A 23,668-nucleotide genomic window follows, 5' to 3' on the forward strand; every position below is an offset into this window, starting at 1 on the left:
TGGCAGTGGCCTACATCTTGCGCTGCTTGTGAAACACAGTCATAAGGCTCCGTTGGACTTAATGTACTTAAACAACATAACATTATAATTTAGGTTAGGGTAACAAAACACGTAACCAATTTCTAATGTATTGCAAATGTACTATTTACTCGCACACTTCGAACTCTGACTTCACATTAACCATAATTAACCTTGTTGAATTTTTGCCATATATCAACAAGGTTCCTGTTTAGTTTCCCCAGCCCAGCTGAGAAACGAACTACCGAATCTCTCATGATACAAAGGAAAACATTAGGGGATAAGAACGAGGGTTTACTAATTATTTGCAACACTTCTCATTACGCCTGAAACGTGAAAGTATCGCCACGCATTACACTTAACAATCCCCTTATTTTCGTTCAACTGGAAATTCGTGTATTGTACAGATGTTTTAGTACTCTAGGAAACATTGGGATGAACGGCAGTATCACACTCCCGTACGTTGAACAGGCAAATTTGTACACATACTATAATTATCCTATCCATATTATACGTGTGTTGTTCTTCACCCTTAACGTGCTTCGTACTTCATCGAAATAATAAGTACAATATCTAGCATAGTTCAACGTGGTTACCTTCGAAAAGCAAGCACATGCCTCGTATAACGCATGAAAATTCGAAACAGACAAAAATCAGCAATTATTTTAAAAGCGCTTATTTAACCTACGCACTTCAATCGCTCGGTCCCCGTTGCTCATGGTGTGGTCCCTATTTCCTCTAGAATGAAATATCTGCCCTTTTTAGTCCTCCCAGGAAAGCGGCCGAAATATTTGAGGCGTTTCGTAAAATGCCACTTAACTGGCGGAAAACGATGGTATTCCATTGCGCAAAATTTCTACACAAGCGTCACAATTTGTTTTTACAATGCCGCTAACGTTGCACACGTTTTTAAATAAATTTAAAGTTAGTGTGTATTCTACATTTTTCAGAAAACCTTCAAAACTGGCATAAAATATTCACGAGCGCTTCTAGTTGCAATATCAGCTTCACTGTAAAACTAACAAGTGTACGCATCAATCGCTCCAGCAACGCGGTCACATTGAAGTATGGCGTCTTGCGAGCAGAGAGCACACAGTGCACATCAAGCATACATCGCGCCCCCAAAACACTAAGTCGAATACAATAGACTCAAGAATCAATGTATCATTCTCACTAAGCAACGTGCTAAGATGGAAGTACTTACAGGCAATCTTTTTGTATGAATCGAGTGGGAGTTACCTCACTGTAGGCCGACTTATATTTTTTACAAAACACTTGAAGTTTCTTGCATGGTATGGCATGGCATGGCATGGCAAGAACTTTATTTTGGCCCAGAGAAACTAGGGCCCGAGGGCAAAAGCCCCCAGGCTAAGTCGGTGGCTCCGCCCAGGTAGGCACCGGTAGGCCAAAGGCTTTCCCAATGTCTTGAGCTCTCCGGACGGCCAGGAGTTGATCTTGGAGGACTTCACTGGATATGCGTCGACTCCAGTCCTCCTCACTGCTGAAGTCCGAAGCCCTTTGGTTGGGGCACAGCCAGAACATATGATCAAATAACACGGAGTGTGTCCACAGCTTTTACATTCCGCGGGAAACTCTTGGTCACTTTTGTTAAGCACAAAAGGTGTAGAATAAGATTTAGTTTGAAGCATTCTTAACGTGACTGCCTGAGCTCTGAATAAATAAATTCATTTGACGTAGTTTACAGCAAATTTTACTTCTCTAGACATAGCCGTTGATTTTTACAAAGTGGGACGCATTTGCCCCACTGACAATAAATTGTGTTTCAAAAAGTTCGTTCAACGCAACTGTCACACTGAGGCTCTAAAATCTCAATGTAAACAATATTTCTGACCACATCCCACGTGAACCAAAACTCCTTCCATTTTTTTGTGCGGTTTAAGTAAATGAGGTGCTTGGAAGTAGTTTGCAACTAATTACACATCTGTACAACAAGCCGTTTTGTTTTAATATGTGAGAAGTATTTGTCCCACTGACGCTACATGACTTTTTTGAAAAGTGGGACTCATTTTCCGGACTGATTTTCGAGGGTATCAATGGGAAATTATATGTAAACACTGCCGTCATAAAACGGACGAAAGCATGAGAGACGAAGTGGAAATATGGAGGGCATAAACCAAATGTTTCCGTGCAGTTATCGCCAAAGCATCGAACAGCGACAGCACTAGCACCTTCTTGCATGTGCATGCTTTTTCACCTGTTTTCACAAGGGCGAGATTTGTGGACAGGCTGGCCTCTCAGGATAAAGGTCTAAGAGCTAAAAGTCTAAGGCTAAATACAGGAAAGAGGAACAAGTTATCAGCCCTGTTGAGAACGTTTTTTTAAAGGAGCAATTGTGGGCAAATTTATGAAGCCTTCTAAGAATGAAAACACTTTGTGTCATTCAACACCATATGAATGTCAAGAATGTGAAGAATGTCATTGAACATCATATGCGCAAACGCGTGAAAAGCTTCGCCTAATTGAGTTTTCCGTCACAAGCGTCGCACCTGAACTTATGTTCCTGAGGTGTTGCATAAAATGATATATTTGGTCAAATAACTTTGTTATACTATTCACAAAAAGCCATCGCTTCTTCAAATGAGTGTGTGCAAGAAGTGAACTGAAGCTGCTATATCGTTTCAGATATAGTCAAAACACCAAAATAGAGACTCCACAACAAGGAAATGGCACTCCTCCAAATGTTGACCTTATGGTCGTTCGCTGTCATGCAAGCTGCTCATCAGGAGCCCGCACAGGGCGGAGTAAACACACCAGATCTCTCCGAGTACCAAAACGCTTGGCCGGTAGGTTTGCTCTACATGCATTTTCCGATAGCAGACATTAGTGGTAAATATGTAAGCGTTGTTGCATAACTTTACCTAAAAAGCAGCCACGGGGTGGATATATAAACGAACGGAGGCAGAACAACCATCGCTGTTAACAGATTCGACGAGCTAATACAATGTAACGAAGAAAGCTGCACTTTAACTGAATACAGTTTAACTATTCCTCTAGCCTTATGCAAACTGGGGCGCTATAACGTAAAATGATTCCAAACTGTTTTGATTCCAATTTCTGTAATCAGCCTCCACGATTGGTCAAAAGGTTTTCGGGCCACTTCCAACTTCGCCTGTCTGTCACGCGACGTCATGAAAACCGTGTAGGCTCCCCATCTGATATAACGTGTACACACTGATTATGCATGATTAAACCGCACAAATAAAAATTCACATTCCTGATTCGACGCCTTTTCACCATTAGCACTCTGCTATTGGTTCAATGTTTTCTCGCTACGCCCACTTCGCCTGTCTGTCACGCGACCAAACGAAACCGCGAAAACTCGCACGTCAAAGTGACGTGTACGCAAAAAAATGCATTATTATGACGAACAAAACTGAAAATGTTTCTGAATAGCCACAGACTGCCCCGTTCCGAAAGAAATAGAAGGTGGCTGCCCAGCGATCGCTCAGGCCCTCGCTACTCGCACCTGCCGGTGAGCATGTATTTATTTGTGCATGATAAACCTTTTTTCGTGGCAGTAAAATGTTATCGAGCCCTTTCGGCATGCATACGACATCGCTCTGCCAACTCTTTATTGCTGAGGATCCGTTTTAGCGGCATTCTTATCCTTCCGTTGCACGCCACCGCGATTTTCGACCAGCCACCGCAAGCTAAGTAAGGCGAAGCGGACCAATCGGAGAAGCCGGCACCACCCTCTTCATGTGGTTATCTATTTTCACTGTGCTGGCTCGGCCCCATCGAAACCTTCTCCACTAGAGCGTGCTCCCCGACTCTTGTCAGCCAATTAGATAAAAAAACGCTGAGTGTAGCCAATGTTATTGGTTTTGAAAGCGAACAAAGGTGACCTCCTACAAACGAGGAGAGTGTTTGATGGGGTTGTTCAGAGAACGCTGCGGGCCATCGCCCGATGCTTGCGTCGGTGGTTACGTAAATTTGACGTCAGGAGTTTGGAATCAAAACAGTTTGGAATCATTTTACGTTATAGCGCCCCAGATCTTTCATTCATCGGAATAAAGACAAAGCGCTTTGTGTCGGCATTTCTCGCTAACGTGGAACCCTTTCATTGAAAAGGAACTCTCATTTACAGTGGTGTAAGTTCTTCCAAGAGAGTGATACATCAGACCGCTTCCGCTTGGTACACAAAGCAGTAGCTCTTACTTATTACGCGGAATTCTTGCTTCAATAGGGTTTCTTGTGTCTCTGCCGGAGTGTACCTTGACGAGGAAGCAGGCATACCTTTGTGCTTAGCCCATAGCTACTAACATAAAACATGTAGGCTTGTTTATTTGATAGTGTAATGCAATGGCGGTTACCCCAACTATTAGCTTCTTTGGTGCACTATAACGAGAAGAAACACATGTTCTGTGTTTTTATTGTGGGCTTTTGAAGACATGTATGCCTTCGAAGAAATTTGTTGGGTGACATCTCTTTAAATGATTTCTAAAATGTCCCTACACGGCTAATTTCCGCACATGGGTTCGATACCCCCACATCTGTTAACGCATCTCCTAGTCTGGCTACCGTAAGACTTGCCGCGGAATAGGTGAGCACTGTAGGCAGCCTTTCCTTAACGACAAATAATAAAACCGTATGTTTGTTGTGTTGTTGTTGCAGTTGTCTCCTAACATGACTGATAACGTGTGGTTGAATTGTCATATAAGAGATGCTTTTAAAACTACATACAGAAAAAGATACTGTAAAAACAAGTTAACAAAATACAAGGTGACAAAAATTTGTGTAGATATACTAACTGCAACCTTTTGGAAAAAATATTGTGTTACTGTAGCACTAATATGACAGAACAGTACCTGACACACTTGTGAAAAGGACGAAACGAGAACATATTCAAAGTCATAAAACGTAGATAATTTCAACATTTTTTTTCCTAGAAAAAGAATAGCATTGGTACGAAGTAAATTGATCAATTGTTTCACCTCTTAGGAAAAAGAACATATGCTAGTATTAGAGAAACCATATACAAAAAGTGACATACTTAATCGCAGAACACTGCAAGAGTAGCTATAAAAGGGATTACTCTATTATAATAAAAATGCCTTCACTGACAAGTGTCCGAATCATGGCGGAAAACCAGTGAGGATTGTTTTGTGGACTTAAGAAACACTGTTTTCATTCAGTGCCTAACTATGTAAAGGATGGAGAAAAATTCACGCACGTCCATTCTGACCTGAGTCTCCGAGAAAATCAGTATACTTATTTCAAGACAATTATGCGTTTGAACATTCATGAACATTTATAAACATTTGAATAAGTGACCTTGAAGGAGAGGTTCAGGATCATGCAACGGCGGATATTTTTGCTCGTTAGCAAGTATGTCGGTTATTATCTAGTCAACATTTGAACCCTAACTGACAGAAGTAATTCATTACGCAGGTTAACATGTCGTTGCAAGGGCATCAAATGGAAAAATAATAAATACACCAGAGCTCACAGATAGTTATGCCATATTACTCAAAATAGAATCTTTAGTTTTGGTGAAATAAATTGAAAATGAGCAGAAAACTAACTCAAAAGTTGAGCTTTTCACCTTCTATTTTTCTGCTCCAACTTGATCCCTAAATAGTCCCGTTAACGAAACACTGTTATAATTTTGAAAACGATTTGCATCATTTACCTACTTTAGGCACTTTGAGCCTGCCTAAGCTCTTACACGGACACAGTGATTAAAGTTGTGTAATAATTTTGCCAATTTAGTTTGTGCTTGTGATCATGCAGTCGTGGTCTTTCCATTGTAGTCATCCTCTATGCACCATCTGACTAGTTTTCACGTCATGGTGACGCCATTGCCATCGTACAGTCGTCGCCATCCCGTTATCGTTTTACCGTCATGGTGATACCGTCGTTCCGTATAGACGTCACAGCTTCGTCATTCCACCGTAACCATGCAAACGTAATTCACTGGCTAATATGCCGCTGGTATTATGTCGCCGTCGGTATGCGTCACCGTCATGCATTCACTGTCACACCGTGTTTTGATGCCGCCGTGATTGTTCCGTCGTCGTCAATGAATCGTTGTAACGCCGTCGTAATTACGCCATTGTAGCCATAGAGACATCGCCATACAGTCGTTATCATAAGCTATCGTTCCGTCATCGCCATGTACGTACACGTACAGTCTTTGTCGTGAATTTGTTGCAACACCGTTGAGGTGATGCCGTCGTCATTCCAGTTTTGTCAGCCAGTTGTCGCCATACCATCGTCGTCGCGATGTCACCGTCACGCTGTTGAGGTAATACAATTATTGTCACGCCATTGCCGTTATACAGTCGTCTATATTCTAGCCATCATCATCACGCTGTCATGCTTGCCCCATATAATCGTTTGAGAATCCTAATTTTGTTGTTCTCACGACGTCATCGTATTTGCTTCTTTGCTGTTGTTACATCGACGTCATTCGTTTTTGTCATCCCATTGTCGTCAGCGCCGGTGCGTCGTTGCCGCGCAGTCATGGTCACTGCTGGCCCCGGCGAGTGGTAGTCATAGCACAGGGTGCTGATCCCCTAGGCACTGTAAGTCATATACAGCCGAAGCAATAGATATCTGCGAAAGATTACTACAGATTATAAATAAAGCAGTCCTCAACAATATGGCGCATTGCTACAGTGCTTGAATGTTGATCGCATTAACCTCGGCAGTCATTGTCAGATGGGTTTTGCTGAAATAATTCTAGCTAAAGCACAACCAGTTGCGAATGCTAGAGAGGAAACTTGTATATGATTCGGATACCTTGAACACGGCTACAAAGTGGTGCAATAACTTGAGCGTACTCGTGATGCAAATCGTTAGTCTCAATCTTGGATATGCCTAGACACAGCACAGTGCTTTCCTTTCGTGTAATAGAAGTAATAGTTGCTGGCGAGCTGCATAAGCTTTAAAGGCATCGCTCTCCTTTTGTGGCTGCTAATTTAAAGTACTATCCTAAACATTTCTTGAATACTTCAAGCACGTGACTGGAGGATTGAGCTGTTTCCGATAAATAAGACAGATGAAATGTGCATTTGACAATCTGGAAAAAAAAGTGGGGACTAATATTAAGGTGAGAAAAGTCAGCATAATGGCATCCCAGGATGACTGTGGAAGTTAATACGATGACTATTCAAGCAATCTTGAAACCCACCGTTGTGCTTCAGACAGATTCATCTAAACCCTTAAAGGCCATTCTATGATTTACACTGTTTCGGCTATATGCGACTAAGGCGGCGTCCGGGATCAGCCCACTTTACTCCAACACTCGCTCGCGAGGGTCGGCAAGATAACTAAACCATGATTATGACTGTATAATGACGACGCAGTAAAGACGATGGAATGAGGATGAAGGGATACCATCAATAGAACGTTGTAGACGGCCTGAAGTCGACGTTGAAGTGAAACTGGAACGAAAATTTCGAAATGATGACGAACATTTCAAAATTATGAAATGAAACGATTGATGGCAACATGAGGACCATGGTATGAAGAGAGCAGGACGATGGCGTGATGACCATTGTATGAGGAGAATTGGAATGCTACGATGAAATGGCGATAAGGGAACGCTCACAACGGCATGGGGACAATGGAATGGCGACGAATGTATGATTACAAGACGGGACAACGACGTTGCGATGAGAATCCGGTTACAAAGCTGGAATTAGGGTGATGGAGAGAACACAATGGCATCGGGACGACGGCATCGTGGGGTTTTACGGGGTTTCTGGGGTTTTACGTGCCAAAACCAGGCACGCCGTAGTGCTGGGAACTCCGGAAATTTGGACCACCTGAAGTTCTCTAACCTGCACCTAAATCTAAGTACACCGGTATTTTCCCATTTCGCCCCCATCGAAATGCGGCCGCCGTGGCCGGGACTCGATCCCGCGACCTCGAGCTCAGCAGCCCAACACCATAGCCACTGAGCAACCACGACGGGTAGAGATGTTGCTAGAATTCGCGGAAAGGAATAGGCTCTGAATAATAAATACTTTCTTCAGGAAGTGCAGTGTACCTGGAAAAGCCCTAATGTAGAAACAAGGAAGGAAATAGATTTCATACACTCTGCCTGTCTTAGCATAGTGCAGGATGTAGAAGTGTTAGGTAGGGTAAAATGCAATCACCATAGGTAGTTAGTGATGTCTCATATTTCTCTCAATTTGAACAGAGAAAAAAATAAAATTTGATCAGGTAGAAGCAGGCAAACCTTGACGCAGTAAGGATAAAAGCAGACCAATTCAGGCTGGTGGTCGCCAACAAATATGCAGCTGTAGAACAGGAAGATGAACACAACATAGAGGTAATGAATGAAACCCTAACTAGGATGATCTCAGAAGCAACAATTGAAGTGGGAGGTAATGCACCAATACAACCAGTAGGTAAGCTCTCCCAAGTAACAAAGGGCCTAATAAAGAAACGAAAAAACATGAAAGTGTCGAACTCAAGACATCAGGTAAAGTGACAGGTAAACTGTCAAAGCAGATCAACAAGAAGAAAGTAAGGGATATTAGAAAATATAACATGGAAAAGATTGAGGAAGCAGTAAAATATGGACGCAGCATGAAATCAGTGAGAAGGAATCTTGGCGTAGGACAAGGCAAGATATATGCACTGACCGATAAGCAGGGTAAGGATATCAGCAATTTTGATGACATCGTGAAAGCAGCGGAAGAATTCTACACTGACCTGTAAAGTGCCCAGGGCAGCCAAGCTACATTAATACGATGTAGTGATGAACAGGACACAGAGGCTCCTTCTATAACTAGTGATGAAGTTAGAAGGGCCTTGCAATACACAATCACAGGAAAAGCTGCAGGAAAAGACGGAATAGCAGTCGATTTATTCAAATATGAAGGAGAGAACATGCTTGAAAAGCTTGCGGCTCTTTATACGCAATGCCTCATGAGTTCAAGTGTACCAGAGAGCTGGAAGAACGCCAACATTATACCAATCCATAAGAACTGTGACGTTAACCAATTGAATAATTATATACCAATTACCTTGCTTTCAGTGTTGTGTAAAATAATCACGAAGATATTTTTTGATAGAATCAGGGCAACACTTTACTTCACTCAATCAAGAGAACAGGCTGACTTAAGGCAGGAATATTCTACGATATATCATATTCATGTCATCAATCAGGTAATCGAGAAATCTGCAGAGTACAATGAACCTCTCTATATGGTTTTCATGGATTATAATAAGCATTTGATTGAATAGAGATACCAGCAGTCATAGAGGCATTGCGTAATCAAGGAGTATAGGAGGAATACTTGAATATCTTGGCAAATATCTACAAAGATTCCACAGGTGCCTTGGTTCTCCACAAGAAAAGTAGAAAGTTACATATCAAGAAAGAGGTCAGGCAAGGAGACACAAACTCTTCAATGCTATTCACTGCATGCTTTTAAGAAGTATTGAAGATCTTAGACTGAGAAGGCTTAGGAGTGAGGATCAACGGCAAATATATCAGCAACCGTCGGTTTGCAGATCACATTGTCCAGTTCAGCAACAATGGCGAAGAATTGCAACAAATGATTGAGGACCGAGAAAAAAGCAGAGAAAGTGTAAGAGTGGGTTTGAAGAATAAAATGCAGAAGACAAAGATAATCTTCAACAGCCTGGCAAGGTAACAAGAATTCAAGGTCGCCAGTCAGCCTGTAGAGTCGGTAAAGGTGCACGTTTATCTAGGTAAATTACTCACAAGGGGCCCTGATGATAAGAAGGAAACTTACATTAGAATAAAATGGGTTGGAGTGCATACTGCCGGCATTAGCAAATCCTGACTGGGAGGTTTCCACTGTCGCTGAAAGGAAAAGTGTAGGATCATTGCATTCTGCTGGTGCTAACTTATGGGGCAGAAACTCGGATGTTAACAAAGAAGCTCGAGAACAAGTGAAGGACCGCACAAAGCGATGGAACGAAAAATATTGGGCCTAACGTTAAGAGACAGGAGGAGAGCAGTGTGGATCAGAGAGCAAACGGGGATAGCCGATATTCTAATTGACATTAAGAAGAAAAAGTGGAGCTGGGCAGGCCATGTAATGCGTAGGATAGATAACCGGTGAACCATTAGAGTTAGAGTGGGTGCCAAGAGAAGGGAAGCGCAGTCGAGGACGGCAGAAAACTAGGTGGGGTGATGAAGTTAGGACATTTGCAGGGACAAGTTGGAATCAGCTAGCGCAAAACAGGGGTAATTGGAGATCGCAGGGAGAGGCCTTCGTCCTGAAGTGGACAGTTATGTAGGCTGGTGATGATGATTATGACGGCAATTCGGAATAGCTGTCAGTCTCATGGCGCAGGCCACTGGTTGTTCCTGGCAGAAGCTGATGTCAAAACGCTCGCAGGCATCCCATTCTGAACCACCCAAGCCAGGACCAGCAAATCTTGAACTTATCTGACATGGACAACGCGCAATATCCCAGAGAGCAAAGCGGAAGGCAACAGGTGGCCCACTATGCCGGCACCAAAATAGAGGCCAGCTATCTTGTAGGCTTTTTATGTCTTTCTCGGTGCTAATCCAGCACTGGTCCTCCTTTCTCCGACTCTACCATCATGTTCTTTAAATGCAAGGAGCGAAATATGTCTTATCTACGAAAGATAACGGTGAATACAACGGCGGCGAACGTCGCTAAATGTGTAGCAATATTTGATAATTGTGTCACATGTAAGAGGCCGCCTGTGGCGCGAAAAAGAAGAGGAGCACGCGATGCCAGGTGTTCGGAACGGCGCGAGCGCGCGAGGCGCGTGAGAGGAGGCATAATCGAGGGATGAACGGCGCTGTCCGTGGAGTTTCAACGTGGCACCGGGTCAGGAAGGTCGCATCTTCAGCTATGTTCTGGCGACGGGAGACTTGGGGGTCTGGTTGAGTTCGCGACGCTGGCCGTCCAAGGTGTGGCCGTCGACCTCGGCAAATTCGGGCGAGGCTCCTGGACGGGCTGCAGCTTCTCACGGCAGGACCAGGCACCCCAGAGAGGATCCCCCTTCTGCGGCAGACCGGCACTTTCGAATCTCCTCGGGACGACACGTCGGCACTCCTGAAGAAGTTGCGACGCATCCCGACGCTAGGCCTAGGCAGGTGGGCCTAAGCAACGCCGAGCGTCATCGCTGACGAGCTGACGAGCTCATAACCGACGAACCGACGAGCTCACCGCCGAAAAAGAGACAACGCGAGTCGTCAGCATCTACGGCAGCATCGACACCTGAAGCAATACGACTTGGACCCGACGTAAGGAACTTCAAGTCAGCGGTCCGTAAGAGCCCATGTTTTTGTTTGCGACGCAGTTAGGCCGAATGCAGGGTGGCTAGACTCTGAAGAATCCGCGCTAAGACTGACCGAGAGAATTTAAGGCGGAGCGAGGCTCCGAAACTGAGATAGTTTTGTTTAAGTAGTTTATAGTTAATGTGAGTTTGCTGTTTGAGTTCCAGTGAAGACTTTTGTTGAATCAATTTTAGTTTCGCGTGCCTTAGTTTTGAGTTTCAGTTTCAGTGTTGTGTGTTGCGTGCTTCTACCTCTCCTGTATATATTAAATCCTCGTTTGCCGTGCCGCCAGTCGTCTCTCTCCTCCATCGAGAGTAGCGCATGCTCGCAACTCTCCGCACTCCCAAGTAAAGGTGACATATTGTGACCACTCGTACACTTTCCATTTTATTTATTTTTTAACACGAAAGTGTTTTATGCCGGGGTCCACCAAGACTTCACTGACGTATTTCCGTCACGGAAATACGTCATAGAACATAATACAAAGAAAGAAACCAGAAGAAAAAGTTCCACAAACATGCAAAATTTGGAAATCGAACCCACGACCTCTCGGTCCGCGACGATAGATCGCCGAGCGTTTAACCCATTGCGCCACAAACGCATTTGCAGAGAGCTACACAGACGCGCCTTATATATCTAAAGCCCAGACCACACGTACGCTTGCAAACGCGCGCAAGCTCGCGTCCGCGCGCCCACGCATGCGCAGACGGTGCGGCACGGCTCGTACGCGTCGAAACGCGGCGCGATCTCGGTGATCAGCTCCTCTCAGTTATCGCGCGCCTGGGCTGCCTCGCGTCGGCGTGCCTGGCTACGCAGCGACGGCGCGGTACATTCAACTCTCAGTTAAGCAGAATTATACCATGCAAGAAAGTGCTTCTTCTTCACTTTTTGTGCTGATCTAACAGCTCCAAAAAGATAACAATTGCGTTTATAGATATCGAAGCATTTTGAATCACTGCCAACAACGAAATACGAAGTGGCGTCTGTCAAGGTGTAAACAAGTGAGGCCAGTGAGCGCGCGCTGTCGCGCGTATTTGTGGATGCAAACCGCCATTCCACGCTGGGCGCGGCAACCGCAAGGCGCGTAGACGCGAGCTTACGCGCGTCCGCAAGCGTACGTGTAGTCTGGGCTTAACACTCCTCCGTGTACCCGCGCTCTTGCTCGGGGCGTTGCCGCCGCCTACGAGCAGAAAAGAGAAGTACTGCATTATGACACTAACGCGCACCGACAGTGAACGCTTCGGTGGTCTCAGCACTACGACGCCTCGATGCCAGCATTCGAAGGGACGCTGGCATCAAGAAGCACTACCAACGCCACCTAGGTGGCGTTCACCGTACTCAGCGCAGCGGAGCGTGGCCTCCGCAATTAGCTCTGAAAATGTTTCTGAAGTTGATCGCGGAGGCTGCAATTACGACGCGCTGTACGCGCTGATTTGACTCGGTGACGATTCAGTTACGTGCTTTGTCTTGTGCGTTGTATTAGTGTGTCAGTTACGTGCTTCGTCTTTCGCGTTGTGCTAGCGTGTGCAGCGTAGTGCAGCTTCCATATGCACGACGGTTGCTCATGGTCATCGACGTTGGTAGTCGTGATGGAGGAGACGTGCCACCAGGCGTCAGCGTGGGTGCATCAACGCCTAAGGGCGCTTTAGCCACAAAACACCAATAGACATTATATATCAATGTGCAATAAACATTACACTACTTCTGTGAAGACACGTTTCACTTTCGTGTTCTATACCGATTCCTATATAAGAGGGATCAACCACATTTTTATTTATTCATTCATACTGCAGGCCAACATACTGGCCCATGCAATTTCTTTTTTACTTTGCCAATATTTTTAATACCGCTGCTGAAGCAGTTCGCGGTTAAATCCGCGCATATTTATCAATAAAAACTGAGACTATAACCAGTTGTATTATACACTTCCTTAAATTTGCTAAGCAATGCCGATAGGATGCTTATATAATATATATGAGTTCACTGATCAGAGTGTAATTACATAATGTACTTGTAGTAGTAATAAACTTACATTTAAGAGCGTACAAAATGGAAATCTATTGTATTTTGTGGCTGTGACTGAACACAAATATAGGGACAGCCGAGAATCTCTCAAGACTGTTACTTCAATTATAAAATTGTAATTTAGGCTGAAAATACCAGTACTTTAATAGGCTGGTTATACACAATTAGTTATTCATCTAGGTTGACGATGTCACTGATGTGCAGTGCAGGTTGAAGTGCCATAATGATTGGTAATAACTACTGATCTGTCTCTGTAAATTCTGGCTCCCCTGTTTTAAACCGTTGGTAGCTAAAAAACAATTGCATTGATGACATGAATGTTGAGTTAAAATTTAGTGAATATTACAGTTGTGGAAGAAAACGAAATTGTCGTGTGGAAAATGCATTTTATTTTCTCTTCATTCCGTCCCTGGACTAACTTTTGCCCATAGGAGCGATATGCGTCACCGATTTCTTGAGTCGGTAAATATGAATCGGCGCTTGTGATTTTGACCTAATATTTAACGCTATTTGATGGAATGCTTTTGTTTGTTTCACAATTGTATACGCTACAGAAATGTAAGAATTGGCAAGAGATAAATTAGGATTCACTTTGTGTTCACTTAATTCATACAATTTTTAAGACGTGGAGCACATTGCGAAACGGCGCCTGTTCAGTTGGTTTAAAAAATGAGGCAGACGCTACTGGTGCGAAAAAGCAAAATACAGAGGTGTCGAAGTAAAAAAGGTTCCTTATTGTTTCTATACTCTCTCTATGGCACACGTTCTAACTTGTTAAATTGATGTTGAGCAATGATGACGTCATGCCTGCTTAGTAGAATTCGTAATACTGAAGGTATTTTCCAGATGGCTGTAAAATTTTCGAAAAATTGTATTTGCGTTATAGTAAATGTTATTCCCAAACGCCAAATGTAGTGTTGAGAAACTGTCTGTATCTAACAACAAAAGTTTATTCTAGCAAATATAAGAGGTGTCATTTAATATATATTATTGTTCCAGATGATTAGCTCCGAGAAAATGATTAACCTCGCCTACATATATCTGGGGGGCACTATTAACCAATCAGTATACTGCGTGCAATCAGCTTATTTCAAATCAGACAGGGCAAAGCAAACATCTGAAAGAACCCTCGAATATCTCATAATGGGCGAAAGGTAAGACTCAGCAAATATGAGCAACATTTGGCAACCAAAGCGCACGTTGCTGTGTTACATTATTTTACTTTTTTATAGTTTTCCCTGAGAGGGAGACGATCGTTAACCTCATAAAACGTGTTTTTCAAGTTGCCGTTCACGTTAAGTAGTTCTACGCTGTTTATGTGTACTACCAAAATGGCAAGCAGTAATAAAATTTCTGACATTGTGATGAATACTACATCTCCCATGCCTTCTGTAAAACTTTTTTGTTATATAATTTAAATAAACATACCATTTGCTTAACAGTCCTAATGGAGATGTCCAACACTCTCTTGAGGAGGCGTACTTGCGCGTATTTCTGCCTTATTGACCCTTTTCGCAGAGCAGTTTGTTTTAGAGGAACGAGATGGCGCTAACGGCGGCGCGCCATACTTCGCAGCGACCGCGCACGAATAAGAAACCATTACCGCTTCTACCTTGCTTCTGTGCGATCAGCTGTCGGAAATGCAATTGAATTTTCGCTAACACACTATGCTCCAATCATGCTAGATTGAATCATGTTGATTGAAGACGTGTGCAGTAGTTGGCTACAAAAATAGTGACTGGCATGTTAAGGAATACAATGAATCTGTGTGGCCAATTTCGTGGACCGCTGCTGCAACTGTCCGAACGTGTTACCGGCACTTCGTGATGTACGGCTTTGCTCGAGGATACAGAAATTTGCTCATCCGCCAGCCTTGTATCGCTAACCTTCAAAGAAAGGGCTTCATTCCCCGAACGTCAGCAAGAGTGAGTACCACTCGTTAAACAATGACAACGGGAGTAGCGCCGCTTCCTGTCATGCACGTTATCTATACACATCTGTCCCAAATGGCAAGAAAACTTACACCCACTCTATCGCCGACGTATCAAGAATAAGTGAATGGGCGCACACTTGAATATGTGCGCACTGTATACGCACCTTAAATGATGGGCTACACCGATGGCGCACGAATCGAAGCTGAATGTTTCGTGACGGTCCACAAGGGTAAGCAAGTTACTAGCTGTAATATATATTTGCTACAAGGTATTACAATGCAAGGCGTGGAGTAGAGGTAGAACACCCGACCTCAAATCTGAAGGTCGTAAGTTCGAATCCTGCTCCATTCCACTAAATTTTCAGGCATGGAGTGGTGCCTGACACATGCAAATAAAAAAATACATATTGCCGAGAGCTAGTGGGGCTATACTAGTTCAGGTGCAACCAAACTAGGCAGGCCCACTAAGCTTCATCAAAGTCACTCCCTCACCAGAACAGGAATTGGCCTCCCTGGTGCAGCATTCGGCCACTACCTCCCTGATTACTCCGACAATAAACCCATGGCCCTCAGTCCCCAGTGGCTGCGGAGCACCTGACCAAGGCGGTGGTCAGACCTGCGACGTGGCAGAGGGTGCTAATAATCTCTGGGTCCGGACAGGCCGCCAATGGAAACTGAACCTGGCAACGTTCAACACGCGCACCCTCTCGAGTGAGGCTAGCTTAGCAGGACTATTTGAGGAATTATCAGGCATTGCCTGGGATATTATTGGCCTTAGTGAGGTTAGAAGAACTGGTGAAGCTTACACAGTGCTGACTAACGGCCACGTCCTCTGCTACAGAGGTCTTTCAGATAAGAGAGAATCCGGGGTAGGATTTCTAGTCCATAACAACATAGCGGGCACCATTGATGAATTTTACAGCATTAGTGAGAGGGTAGCAGTCATCATAATAAAGCTGAATAGGAGGTACAAAATGAAGGTAGTACAAGCCAACGCCCCCACTTCCAGTCCCGATGATGATGAGATGGAACAGTTTTATGAAGATGTGGAATTAGCAATGAGATAGGTGCAAACTCAGTATACTGTAGTCATGGGCGACTTCAATGCAAAAGTGGGCAAAAAGCAGGTTGGCGAGCAAGCAATTGGAAACTACGGCATCGATTCTAGGAATGCAAGAAGAGAGATGTTGGTGCAATTCGCGGAAAGGAATAGGCTCCGAATAATGAATACATTCTTCAGGAAGTGGACCTGGAAAAGCCCTAATGGGGAAACAAGGAATGAAATAATTTCATACTCTCTGCCGATCCAAGCATAGTGCAGAATGTAGAAGTTTTAGGTAAAGTAAAAGGCAGTGACCATAGGTTAGTGAGGTCTAGGATTTCTCTCAATTCGAAGAGAGAAAGAGTGAAATTAGTCAAGAGGAAACAGGCAACCTAGACGCAGTAAGGGTGAAAGCAGACCAATTCAGGCTGGTGCTCGCAAACAAATATGCAGAAGAAAGTAAGGGATATTCGAAATTATAACGTGGGAAAAATTGAGGAAGCCGTAAAATATGGACACAACATGAAATCAGTGAGAAGAAAACTAGGCATAGGACAAGGCAAGATGTATGCACTGAAAGATAAGCATGGTAATATCATCAGCAATTTCGATGACATAGTAAAAGCAGCAGAAGAATTCTATACTGACCTGTACAGTAGCCAAAACAGCCAAGCTACTTTCATTCGAAATAGTGATGAACCGGATACAGAAGCTCCTTCTATAACTTGCGATGAAGTTAGAAGGGCCTTGAAAGACATGACCAGGGGAAAAGCGCCTGGAGAAGATGGAATAACAGTAGATTTAATCAAAGATGGAGGAGATATCATGCTTGAAAAGCTTGCGGCCCTTTATACGCAATGCCTCACAACTTTAAGTGTACCAGAGAGCTGGAAGAACGCCAACATTATACTTATCCATAAGAAGGGAGACGTTAAAGAATTGAAGAATTACAGACCCATTAGCTTGCTTTCAGTATTGTATAAATATTCACCATGATAATTTCCAATAGAATCAGGACAACACTTGACTTCAGTCAACCAAGGGAACAGGCTGGCTTCAGGAAGGGATATTCTACGATGGACCATACCCATGTCATCAATCAGTCAATCGAGAAATTTGCGGAGTACAATCAACCTTTCTATATGGCTTTCATAGATTATGAAAAGGCATTCGATTCAGTAGAGATACCAGCAGTCATAGAGGCATTGCGTAATCAAGGAGTAGAGGAGGCATACGTGAATATCTTTGCAAATATCTACAAGGATTCCACAGCTACCTTGGATCTCCACAAGAAAAGTAGAAAGATACCTATCAAGAAAGGGGTCAGGCAAGGAGACACAATCTCTCCAATGCTATTCACTGCATGCTTAGAAGAAGTATTCAAGCTCTTAGACTGGGAAGGATTAGGAGTGAGGATCGACGGCGAATATCTCAGCAACCTTCAGTTTGCTGATGACATTGTCCTATTGAGCAACAATGGAGAGGAATTACAACAAATGATTGAGGACCTTCATCGAGAAAGTGCAAGAATTGGGTTGAAGATGAATATGCAGAAGACAAAGATAATGTTCAATAGCCTGGCAAGGGAACAAGAATTCAGGATGGCCAGTCAGCCTCTAGAGTCTGTAAAGGAATATGTTTATCTAGGTCAATTACTCCCAGGGGACCCTGATCATGAGAAAGAAATTTACAGAAGAATAAAATTAGGTTGGAGTGCATACGGCAGGCATTGCCAAATCCTGACTGGGAGCTTACCACTGTCGTTGAAAAGAAAAGTGTAGAATCATTGCATTCTACCGGTGCTAACATATGGGGCAGAAATTCGGATGTTAACAAAGAAGCTCGAGAACAATGTTAAGGACCACACAAAGAGCGATGGAATGAAAAATCTTAGGAGTAATGTTAAGAGACAGGAAGAGAGCGGTGTGGATCAGAGAACAAATGGGGGTAGACGATATTCTAGTTGACATTGAGCGGAAGAAATGGAGCTGGGCAGGCCATGTAATGCGTTAGATGGATACCCGGTGGACCATTAGGGTTACAGAATGGATACCAAGAGAAGGGAAGCGCAGTCGAGGACGGCAGAAAGTCAGGTGGGACGATTAGGTTAGGAAATTCGCAGGCGTAAGTTGGAATACGCTAGCGCAAGACAGGGTTAATTGGAGATCGCAGGGAGAGGCCTTCGTCCTGCAGTGGACATAAATATCGGCGGCTGTTGATGATGATGATGATGATAATGATGATGATGATGATTACAATGCACAAAACAGCTACATTTCAAGCCTTGTGCGCAGCAAGAACAAATCTATCGGAACTGAGCACACCCGCGAGCGATTAGGCAGAAAATAATGAGATAGTGGCCGCACCGAGGAACTTCACTGTCAGAAACTGATAAACCACTGCTTCAAAATATTTGCTGAATAAAGAACAAAGAGCAAAACACACTAATCCTGACTGAATTCATGAGCGGAATTGTTGGATAGCTTGGAATACATATTTAGCCCCGCTTTTAGAACAAGCACCAGATACGCTGCTTGCGCCGTTTAGACATAGCTTAATTAGCTCCGAAAGCACTTTTGCATGTTCTCTGAAGCTGTGATCAAAGCTTCCTGTCGTCCACCTAGTCACCGTCTACGATATCTCCGAAAACAGAGGTTTTCTAAGACGCTCCGGCGTCATACACTTCCATTGTAAACAAGGAGGCAACGGAGGCAGTTGAGGCAAGCAATGGACGCGTCACCACGTGATCAAACATGGCAGCGCTCACTGGATCGCCGCGAAAAGGGTCAATACGCGTATATATCAGCAGTATATTGCATTGCTTTAATTCACCTGGAAAACCATTTATAGATTCCTATCTAGACTGCTTTCTCGCAATTCTGTAGGAAAACATTTAGGGCACCATTTCCATCAAAATTGGCTTTCAAGTTTCATGACTAAAGTGCGTAGCGTGACTGGCCGAAGACCGACCTAGACGAAGACATACGAAGGCGCGTCGGGTTTCATGTGCGATTTGTTTAGTGAATTGTTCATAAAACTTGACATATTTTCACAGAGTCGAGACAAAAACGCTTTCATGTTTTCATTCGATAAGGAAGAATTGGATAAACGTGCGCGCACGTTACGACTCCATCTCGGTTTCTGTTTGCCTGCCTGTCTCCTAGTCACTTGTAAATAGCTGTAAATTGAAGCTTTCTTCCGAATATATTTTGTGGAGCTACAGAGCATACGACCTTCTTCGTCCACCGAAATGGACACTCCGCAAGGACGGCTGTAATATCTCGTCCGAGATGGCCAGCTAAACGCAAACGGCACCACCGTGCCTGCCAGCTGTCGAACTGATACGTGTACGTCCTTATCCGTTTTTTTTTTTTCGGGGACTGCTTTTGACCAGCTAACAGCTTGATGTTGTCGCTAAGTGTAGGGTGTGCCTGCGTGACTTGGAACCTTGTTCGAGTGTTGTCCTCGGTTCTGTCTGTTGTGTTCACGCCAAACTTTGTGCAGGCAGATTTTATGCGTGACACAAATAGTGCTGTACTTTCTGGAAGGCACGTGGGCACCATATATTAAGCTGAAACGTTCGACGAGTCATCAATAAAGCCGACGCGCTTGCTGCGCAGATCAGATTTCGACGATAGCAGACTCTCCTCGACGATCTCATTGTGCTTGGGGTGCCACTTTTTTTCTGTGCACAGGTTCCCACAATGAAAGTTAACGTTTTCAAGTCACACTTTTGACAGTGTGTTATTGTACGCCGTCCCGACAACGTGACAATACTATCGCATGTTCAAGGCCCAGTGACATAATGTAGCACGAATGGCGTGGAAGTTAGCGAAGAGATACCCATGTAAGGACGTGTTCGCAGTTACAAGAATTGTGACAGTACATTTTTAATGGAGAATGTCACTTCCTTCTTACGAGGGACCTGCGTCACCTGGTATGACATACACTAGGATGACCGGATGAGCTAGAACATCGGTAAACTGAAGCACGCAGTCTTGTTGGGAAAACCTGTTCCTGGTCAACTGTCTTGCACACGATTAATCGCATCAAATGCCCAGACATCGACGGAGAAGTACATATCCGGTAGTTAGGATGGGCTGGGTTTGTGTAAATAAGTTGATAGCAACATGTCCAAAGCCAGAAAACTTAGACACACAATGAAACGCATTGCGGGCGATGCGTTCAATCTTCTGGATTTATATAACTACCCTGAAGGAGATGCCACCTTAACAAAAAGGTGGCGCTTAGAGTAAGCGAAGATCTGTCGTAATGAGAATGAAGTCGGCAAGCTACTGAATTTCTACAAGATCGTCAAGTCAGAACGTTATGGCGCCTAGACAGTCGCGGCGAAGACACGTCGTCTTCGTCGCGAGCACAAAGTGGTGTTCAAAACAGTTCTACTTCCAAACTATCAGGCAACGAACGTACCAATTATATCCATAATTCAAGTTTTCGTACGACCGCTGTTCGAAAATTTGTGCCGGCGGACTTTTCCTTTCATCCGCGTTCCCGAATCCAATCGGACCTTGCAAGTAACAAGATCTGTTCACCTGCTCTTGCATTCGTTAGCTTGTGCGTCACTGTTACAGCCATTGGCCATTGCTACGGAATCGTACTGTGCAAGTTGTCATGATAGTCACGACGACCACATTTCACAACGGAGGCAGGTGCGTCTACGCGAGAAGCGGGTACGGCTCCTCCAAGCCCAGGCTGTGTTTGAACTTCCCCTCGCTATGGCCGCTCGCGTGGCTGTCATCGTCGTTTGGTGGTGCAGATGTGGTGGTCGGTGCCGCCGATCTGATTTAGACGGCCGGTGACCGTAACCACCGCTATCGTTGTGCTTTGTATTGTTTTCTTTGCTTGGAAACAGTTCGCCCAATAATGCTTTAGTCTCGTGACTAACATTTTTTTTGCGTTGCCTAGTTGTTCATGAAAAACAACACTGCATACATATCACGTACGAAAACCGTAAATGAAACTAAGACAGTCAAATACAGATTAGCAATGTTTTTCACTTCGAAAATATAGTCCATGATGATGTAGGGCTGTTGACTTTAACAGACGGCGCCCATCCTGTCGACTTCCCTCGTACTGGTCCTCTTCAAAGTGTTTCTAAGTACAGGTAAAACAACAAAAGTGATTATTGATATGAAAAGTTGCCTTGTAAATACAGAGAACCCATTACAGTGCTTAAAAATAAATTTTAGCAGAAGCAATGCTGTATTACCTCGCTTCACACGTTTCGAAGAAATGCACAGGCTACAACAGACACCATGCCAGAAAGCGCCGAAACATTTTGGTCCCATGATGCCCCTTAACTCTACTACACCTGGGCATACCGTGCACAGGCATTTAAAGACCGTCACAGTACCCACTACGATCGGGAATGAGCACGAATGACCATCGGCTTACGATCACCACGCTACAAATATGTACAAGTCTAAAAAATCAGCTATGTAACGTAACACCCTGAGGTCCGCAAGATATCTCCTGAGAAATCAGAGAAAATCACAATGTTTCGCTTACCACGTACAAAACAGCCGCTCTCCCCAGACGAAGCACTGCGTTCTTTAGTCCCAAATAACCAGTACCGAAAAAAAAAAAAAAAAAGAGAGACACACACGATGTGTGCTTCCCGTGAAAAAGGAAAATAGGTGGCTTACGTGACGATTCGTAGCTAATGTAAGACTATTTCGCGGCTAAGCATCTTCGTCAGTCCTTAAAATATAGGTACAGACTGCGCCCATCAAAACGAAAAAAGCCTATGCGACGCGCGCTCGCAAACCATACGCTACTCAGACAGCATCGGTGCAGCGCTTACTTAGTTCGTGAGCGAACGTAACGTGAGCGAGGATGGAATACTTTCTTATTTAAATGTTTAATTTTGTCAAATGCAGGAGTTATCAATCAAATTCGCGTGAGCAAATCTCATGCACTTGATAGCTTGTTCATGCGGCTGAACACTCCACGTCAAGCATCCGCGCGCACTGTGCCTCGAACTCTACGTGCTAACTGAGAACGAACTGAACGGCGGCGCTGGCATCGAGGCACCCTAGTCTACCGAGAAGCGGGTACGGCTCCTCCAGCCCAGGCTGTGAACTTCCCCTCGCTAATCGTCGTTGGTGGTGCAGATGTGGTGGTGGTGCCGCCGATTGATTTAGACCTTTGAAATGAAACAGTACATTTTTTTTGCGTTGCCTAGTTGTTCACAGTCAGTGCGTGTGAAAATAGATTAATTGGTAAATTATCTACGGCTTCTATTGCTCCAATAGCTTATCGACGGTATTTGCTAATCAAATCAAATTCGTGAGCAAATCTCATTAGCGTACGTCTACGTGCTAACTGAGAACGAACTTATTGATAAGTCCTTTGAAATGAAACAGTAAGGTATAGTTACACCGATTCTCCAATAGCTTTCGACGGTGCCAATCAATTAACGCTAGCATCAAAACTGCAATTCTGTAGCGTTTGTGGCACGAAACTAATTTTTCCCAAGTTTTACTTGCAACCCACACTCTCACTTGCAAGCGTATGCATAAGTCTCCTTTTTTAATCAAAATCATGACTGGCATGCGAGAAGGTAGCGTTTAGAGTTATTGTTATTTTTTATTGACCAACCACAGTCTCAATAATGTTTTTCAACCAATCAACTTACCACTATTGGTAATAAGTCAAAATTTGTTTTGTATGCTGAGGGCACCAGCAATCTTGCGACTAGTAACAACCAGTGCTTGGCACCTCAAATCAGTTATCACTGACGTTTCAATAGTTTCTGTAACGGCAGTTCTTTGTTGACGTCTGACTAGCCGGGTACAATTCGTCAATTGTAATGTTTTCCATCAACCAAGTAGCTAAAAACATTATTAGTGAATCTTTAGCCAAAATTCTAATTTTCTTCATGATTTATTGTGCAACTGGTTTCCACCGCTTAAAGTAATGCAACCCACATATGTTATTTATGGTGTTAATATTTATTATATATAAATTATACGTACACATATTTGTTATATTAACGCTTCACGCGTTCTAACTTTTCCAAAACGCACTACCTCACTTGATCACGCACTGAAACTTTGCTTAGTTGAACGTAGTCTTCCTTATCGACAAGAAATTTCATGATGAATACATACAAGTGTAACTATTTTTGTGAGCAAGATCGCGAATAACAGGAACGGATCTGACCTAATGCCTTTACTAAGTGTTTTTTACAGATGTTTTAGACCTTTCATGTTTTTTAATACAGTCGCCTTTCTGATCGCATTTCGCCTAATGGCACTTTTGTTGTGGGCGTCAGTGTTTAGTGAAGGTTCCTTTTCTATTGGTCATCTTTCTGCTTCCGAAACTCTTTCCTCTTTGCAGGGCGCCCAACCAGGTGCACTTCCGG

General features: G+C 43.8%; 1 long non-coding RNA gene across 1 annotated transcript in view; it reads left to right on the forward strand.

The window, feature by feature from the left end:
* LOC125940057 (uncharacterized) overlaps window positions 1-23,668 on the forward strand; it is a 42,781-nt gene that overhangs the window by 13,703 nt on the left and 5,410 nt on the right. The window contains exons 2-3 of the long non-coding RNA XR_007463309.1: window positions 2,662-2,822; window positions 14,306-14,460. This is a non-coding gene — a long non-coding RNA (uncharacterized LOC125940057). The remainder of the gene's footprint in view (window positions 1-2,661; window positions 2,823-14,305; window positions 14,461-23,668) is intronic.

The sequence above is a fragment of the Dermacentor silvarum genome, chromosome 9 (genome assembly GCF_013339745.2).
Source record: "Dermacentor silvarum isolate Dsil-2018 chromosome 9, BIME_Dsil_1.4, whole genome shotgun sequence".
NCBI classification, from domain to species: Eukaryota; Metazoa; Arthropoda; class Arachnida; order Ixodida; family Ixodidae; genus Dermacentor; species Dermacentor silvarum.